Here is a 7,513-nt window from a genome sequence, read left to right on the forward strand (position 1 = left end):
GAGCGGCCCGCCCCGCTCCCCCCACGGACTACCAATCCGCAGCCGCAGATGGCAGTACGTCAGCAGAAGGGGGCGGGTGCTCGTGCTCGTCGGCAGTGCGTCACGTGAGGCGGGACGCTGGGGAGGGGGGCGGAGTGAAGGACCATGGCTCTCTAGCTGAGCAAACAGATCCAGCCTGTGGGTGCGAGGACTGGGTGTCCAGAGAAATGGCGAAAATGGTGTGGAATGAGTCAGAGGCCCTCCTGGCCCGAGCAGGTGCGGGGTCCAGTAGTCACGTGCTAGATGGCCTCCCAGGGAAGGATGAAGTTAAAGTTTACTCGGACCTGTCAGCCCCCTCTTTGATTTCAGGAAATGACCTTTTTCAGGCATACAAATCTGACTTCAGTTGTGAGTAAACATTATGCAAGTTTTCAAAAGCTGGCCTAATGGACGCTCGGATAAAATTTAAAAGATCGCCCACAAGTAGTATTTATAATTAGTTGCTTTATACTTGAAAACTCGGGAGACCTTTGACATGATCTTTTTATTCTACCGATGAAGAAAAAGATTCAAAGGAAGAAGGTCCCTAATGAAAGTCACCGAGTCATTGTATGATTGATTGGGAAACTAAAAATAATACTCCTATCTCCTCCACTTAAGTGTTTTTTGCAGTTACTGTAATCATTAACACATAACCATAGGAAACAGTTTTTGCTGGGGTCCTTTCTCTTTAATTCTCACATGAACATATGTTTTAAAGTATAATAGCTATTTTCAATGATACATCAACCAGATTCTGTAAAAAAAAATATATATATATATATATATATATATATGTATATATATATATTAACTTCTAGCCACTATGCTACACAACCTTGCAAAAGGATTATTACCTCTTTTACACACGAGTAAAGCAAGACCACAATAAGACTAAGGGAGCTGAATAACCCCACAGCCTCACAATCAGAATGTCAGGATACAGATCATCACAGCCACCTGGTTTCTAAAGCCACTAGCCACTCTTTCCACCATTGCATACTTCTTCAATGAGTTCGTGGGATTCTTCTGTGCTTAAATCATCTGCAAGTGATAGGAAAATGTCTAGACCAGATGTTTCCAAAGGAACCTGCAGCCTCGATGTTGTGGTGACCATAGCACCAATAATGGTTGGAATTAGTATCAGTATTTAGGAGTTAGAGAGAGGGAGAACAAATTGAACTAGATCATAAACTCAGAGAGTATAAAGCCTTTATCATACTCCTTGATACTCAGTGCCTAACACATAATAGGCACTCAAGTAGTGAATGCTTAGATAAATAGTGGGTGGGCATCTGTGTGAACTAGTAGAGAAAGAAAATGCTGATAAAGTACATATTTGCTGGAAATCAGTTCACTAGTTCAGCACCTGTGACAGTGCTGAAGACACTTTCACTAACTTTATTGTGTTGACCACTATGCCTTTGGTGTTCTAAGGTTGGGTCCAAGAAAAGCATATTACAAACCTGAAATTGGCATAGTGAATATATATTGCCTAAGAGAAGTAAGGTCCCTATAAGTATTTAGGCTGTTCTCGATGGGGTAAAAGAGCTCCCAATATGGGAGAGGGACAAAAATAATCTTAGATCTAAGCTTATTGTGTTAAATCTGTTTGCAATGATTCAAATCTTTTTAAATATATATATATATATATATATATATATATATATATATATATATATATATATATATATATTTTGAGAGGAAGAGAGAGGGACAGTGAGTCAGAAACATCGATGAGAGAGAAACATTGATCAGTCGCCTCCCGCACACCTCCTACTGGGGACGTGCCCGAAACCAAGGTACATGTCCTCGACCCAAATCGAACCTGGGATCTTTCAGTCCATGGGCCAATACTCTGTCCACTGAGCCAAACCAGTTAGGGCACAATGCTCCAAATCTTAACTTTACACACACACACAAACCACACACACACAAACTCGACTATTCCTCAATATTTAATTTCATGAGAAGGCATGAGAGAATTAGGAAAAAATAAGTCTAGAAAGGCTGGAAATCTGTCAATCTCAACTCATCTGGAAAATGACAACTAGGCTAAAATCACAGTGAAAAATTATCTTAAAGGTTTAGGAGAGTTGGTCCAAATTATATATATATATTTGATTTCAGAGAGGAAAGGAGGAGAGAGTTAGAAACATCAATGATAAGAGTCAGCTATTGGCTGCCTCCTGTATACCCTCCACTGAAGATCAAGCCCACAACCCAGGCATGTGCCCTTGACCAGAATCAAATCGGGGATCCTTCAGTCCACAGGCCAACTCTCTATCCACTGAGCCAAACTGGCCAGGGCTAAGAAAGTTTTGTTCTAATTTCTATTTTTAAGAGTCTTAAGTTTTGCCCTGGACAATGTAGGTCAGTGGGTAGAGTATAAGCCCATGCACCAAAGGGTATTGGGTTCGATTCCTAGTCCAGGATACAAACCTGGTTCAGTCCTGCCCCAGGGTGGGTGCCAGAGGAAACCAATCAATGTGTCTCTTTCACATGCATGTTTCTTTCTCTGAAAATCAATGGAAGAAAATATTCTCTGGTGAGGATTAACAACAAAAAAGTGTTTTATTTCTAGTTGGCAGAACATGCTGTCCCTGGGCTTTTGATTCAAGCTATGTAATTTATCTCAGTTAACTGAGTAATAAATTGAATTCAATTCCAGCTATAACCAGTTCTTCCAAGTACCATCTGAAATTAATTTAGAATAGTTCCTCCTAAGGAATATTAGATAAGATATCAGATGTTTTGGTGGGTTTTTTTTTTAATTCCCTAGTTATTTGAATTTTTTTCCCCTGAAATTTCAGCTTTTTTGTTTTGTTCTAAGCACACCATTTGTATCTTTTTCTTAAAATGTGTTGAACTGGAGAAGGATTACTGGCTTCCTTTCAATTAAAGAAAATTATTGGGTCGGCAGCTAAGTAATTGCGGGTTTCACACACACATGGCTTCAGTTGAATTTTTAGGTTTGCAGACGTAGTACAAATGTAAAACACATTTTGTTATTTGGTAGTTGGCTATTCAGCTGTTAATCAGTGAAAAAAGTTTTTTGATCTGTTTTGTAGTTTTCGTTTGGCGTTCGTTGAAAAATGGAAAATCAAAAGGAACATTTTCGTCATATTTTGCTTTTTTATTTCCACAAAGGAAAAACGCATTGCAAGCTCATAAAAAGTTATGTGCTGTTTATGGTGACGAAGCCTTAAAAGAACGGCAGTGTCAAAATTGGTTTGCCAAATTTCGTTCTGGTGATTTTTCACTCAAAGATGAAAAACGCTCTGGTCGTCCAGTTGAAGTTGATGACGCCCTAATCAAAGCAATAATCAATTCGGACTGTCACAGTACAACACGTGAGATTGCAGAGAAGCTTCATGTATCACATACATGCATTGAAAATCACTTAAAACAACTTGGCTATGTTCAAAAACTCGATACATGGGTTCCTCACGAACTGAAAGAATCACAGTTAACGCAACACATTAGCAGCTGCGATTTGCTAAAGAAACGTAATGCAAATGATCCATTTTTAAAACGACTGATAACTGGCGATGAAAAATGGGTTGTTTACAACAATAACAAGCGGAAAAGATCATGGAGCAGGCCAGGTGAACCAACTCAAACAACATCAAAAGCTGATATTCATCAAAAGAAGGTTTTGTTATCAGTTTGGTGGGATTACAAAGGAATTGTCTACTTTGAACTCTTACCACCCAACCGAACAATCAATTCTGATGTCTACATTGAACAACTAACGAAATTAAACAATGCAGTTGAAGAAAAGCAGCCCGAATTGACAAATCGAAAAGGTGTTGTATTCCATCATGACAATGCAAGGCCACACACATCTTTGGTCACTCGGCAAAAATTAATGGAGCTTGGTTGGGATGTTTTGCCACATCCACCATATAGTCCTGACCTTGCACCATCTGATTACTTTTTGTTTCGATCTTTACAAAACTCCTTGAATGGTAAAAATTTCAATAATGATGATGATGTCAAATCGTACCTGATTCAGTTTTTTGCTAATAAAAACCAGAAGTTTTTTGAACGTGGGATTATGATGCTGCCTGAAAGATGGTAAAAGGTCATTGATCAAAATGGGCAATACATTACAGAATAAAGTTATTTAATTCCATGAAAAAATTGTCTTTGATTTTCTTTAAAAAATCCGCACTTACGTAGTTGCCGACCCAATATTTCCTGTGAATGCTTTAGAAAACATAATAGGTATAATCCTAATGGTTGCATTATCATTCTCCTTTATTACATTTTTCTTATTTATGAATTTAAGATATATTTATGTTTAATTTGTAAAGTTCCATAGAACAGTGTTCCCTCCTTTGGATCAAGAGGTATACTGAAGTTAGTTTTTAAAAGTTCTTAAAGTGATGTTTTTTAAGAAAAAAATCACAAAGGTGTTAAAAGTACTACATTTGAAAAGCATATTACTCAGAATTCTCTAGTTTGATTGAATTATTGACAAGTATCTCTACTAGAATTTATATACTAAAAAAGATGTACAATAAAATAACCTGTATTTTTTTCTAACATCAACTAGTGTCCTGGTGCACAGATTCATTCACATTGAAAGGAAATTAATTAGAAGAAATATTTTAATATCATTATTTGCCCTGTATAATAGAAGTGTCAAACAAATTCACGATCAACAATGACAGATCGAAACACATCCATGCAATTGGTGCCATTGAGAACTTTATATTTATTGCTCATGTGCGTGTTAACTTAGCCTTTTATAGATATAGCATAAACATGCCTAATTAGACCTACTTTCTGATGTAGCTAAACTTTTTCCAGCCCAAGGAAGCACCCCAACTTCTCTTTCAGGTAATTGCTAGCAACACAGCAATAAATATCAACACGAAGCAGACTATTATTGTAGATCACACAGAGAGGACAAAGGGTAAAATATTTAGCTGTAGCAGTGTTTCACTATATTCTGTGCAGTGAGAAAACCTGAAGTCATTTTCAGGTTCCACCATTTTTTACTTCTTTTCAGTTGGGTCAAGTTTCTAAACTTCCTAAATCTCCATTTTCTGGCTAATGAAAATAGGATTCTACCAAGTCTCCTATCTACCTACTCCAGGACTTGTGTGAGGATCAAATGAGATGAGGCACGTGAAAATGTTTCACAAACGTTTGGTTAGTGTAAAATATTTGCACCTGGTTATAAAGCAAGTCCTATTTCTGGGCTGAAGAAACTACAAGGAGGCTAGTCGCTAGGGAGAAGAAGTCGGTGTTGCTATGTGATGTGATTACCTGGCACCCACAGTGACCTTTTCCTGGCTGGGCTGGTCTGAGGGCCATATTTTGCATCAGGGGATCTTGGCAGCTTTGGCTGCGATTTGGTGGGGTGTCACTGTAGGATGGTGGCAGGGCCTGTGTCCCACTTGGGGGAAGCCTTGGTTTGTCAGCTCACGGTGTGTGATGCTGTTTATTTTTAAATGGCTAGTGGGTGTCATGACAGCTTCTGCATTGAGTGTCTGCCTCCTGGTGGTCAACGTGCATCAAGCTACTGGTCAGATGGACACTCAGCCTTTTATATATACTATGTATGGCACATCATTTCTGTTTAGGTAACTCACAACTATAGTTTGTTAATCAATCATAGTCATTTTTCAGTTGTGACTAGTAAAAACTTGTTTCCTTTAGTAAAAACTTGTAATTTCTAAATCTACTAATATAATTTTCCAATGTGAAAAATTATTTGTAAAATTTCATAGCAGTATTGTTTTCAGGTAAATTGTAGAAAACATAAGAATAAATTAGAACAGTTGATCAACAGTTCATACATTTCAAAAAAGTAGAATCAATAAAAAAAATCAGCAGTGTTGTTCAAATATATTCATTCCATCTAATTAAAAGTGAAAGAATAATTCAAATTTATTGATTTTAAAGTATCATTTTAGGCCAACCATAAGAATATTTAAGGAATATATAATTAGGGTGTGTGTTTTTTGGATTTTTTTTCAAGGCTCTGCAAAAAAATGCTTTTTTTGGATACTATTTCTTAGAAATCTGAAAGCCAGAAAAAAAAAAAAAAGAATGTAGTATATATCCATGTGTAATATTTAAGCTAAGTTACAAAATCTAAACCTAATAGTTTAATAAAGTTAGGACTAGAAAACATTCCTTTAAGTCTTTATTAACACATACTCAAAATCATTTACATTTGTAGGTCAATGCATGGTCATAAAAGTTAAACTAATTTGCATATGTACAGCTTTATGTCCGAGATTAAAACTTGCCTTTAATATCAGAGAGTTGGAGCACATTATCACATTACTAAAGCTTAAAGGGTCTTTGAATCATAACACTGGGAGGACATAAATCATATGTCTCTCTGTACAGGTAATGAAATATAGACATACCTGTGAGGTAGGGATTTGTTTCCAGCCCACCACAATAAAGCAGATATTGCAATAAAGCAAGTCATGAGATTTTTGGATTCCCAGTGCACATAAAAATTATGTTTATACTATATTAAGTGTGCAATAGTATTATATCTTTAAAAAAAACAAGCTACATTCCTACCTTATTTTATTGCTAAAAAATGCTAACCATTATCTGAGTCTTCATCAAGTTAAAATATTTTGCTGGTGGAGGGTCTAGTAAAAACATTGCAATATAACTGCAATGAACAATAAAGCAAAAAGCAATAAATCAAGGCTATGCCTATAGTTTGGCACGTTAAAAGGATTTGGTATTATGGTAAAATCTACCACCTGAATAAGACCCAGAGTCTTTTCAATTAAGTTTGCTCCTTAAACTAATTTCAGGGTAATTAGTTACATTTTATCTAAGGTTGTGAAGCGTCTAAATTTGTTAGAATCTAACCATGAAAAAGGAAGTGAACTGATTATGTAGCAAATTGGTTTATGAACACACAGGTTTCTGAGTTAACTGAGTAATAGAGTTAAATTCCAGCTGCAGCTAGTTCTTATAAGTATTTACTGAACTTAGCTTGTTATAATTTCTTCTAAGTTATATTCAGTATATATTGTACATCTTAATTCCCTAGCTTGACCTTTTCCTCCGACGAAATTTTTGCTTTACTTCAAGTATAGCACTTGTGGGGTTTTTTCTTCTATCTTGTTTAACTGGAGAGGCTGCTGGGACTCCATTTTAATTAAAAGAAATTCTTTCCAATCAAAACTTCAAACAATAAGTTATTTTTTTTTCTTTTTAAAAAATATATTTTATTGATTTTTTACAGAGAGGAAGGGAAAGAGATAGCCAGAAACATCGATGAGAGAGAATCATCGACTAGCTGCCTCCAGCACACCCCCTTCCTGGGACGGGCCCACAACCAAGGTACATGCCCTTGACTGGAATCGAACCTGGGACCTTTCAGCCCTCAGGCCAACGCTCTACCATTGAGCCAAACCGGTTTCGGCAATATGTTATTTTATTTCATGGATTCTCTCCCAATCAAGTCCACGCAGTGAAGGATCCAGGCGGAACCCCAATCTGC

The sequence above is a fragment of the Pipistrellus kuhlii genome, unplaced genomic scaffold, assembly GCF_014108245.1.
Source record: "Pipistrellus kuhlii isolate mPipKuh1 unplaced genomic scaffold, mPipKuh1.p scaffold_m20_p_1, whole genome shotgun sequence".
Lineage (NCBI taxonomy): Eukaryota > Metazoa > Chordata > Mammalia > Chiroptera > Vespertilionidae > Pipistrellus > Pipistrellus kuhlii.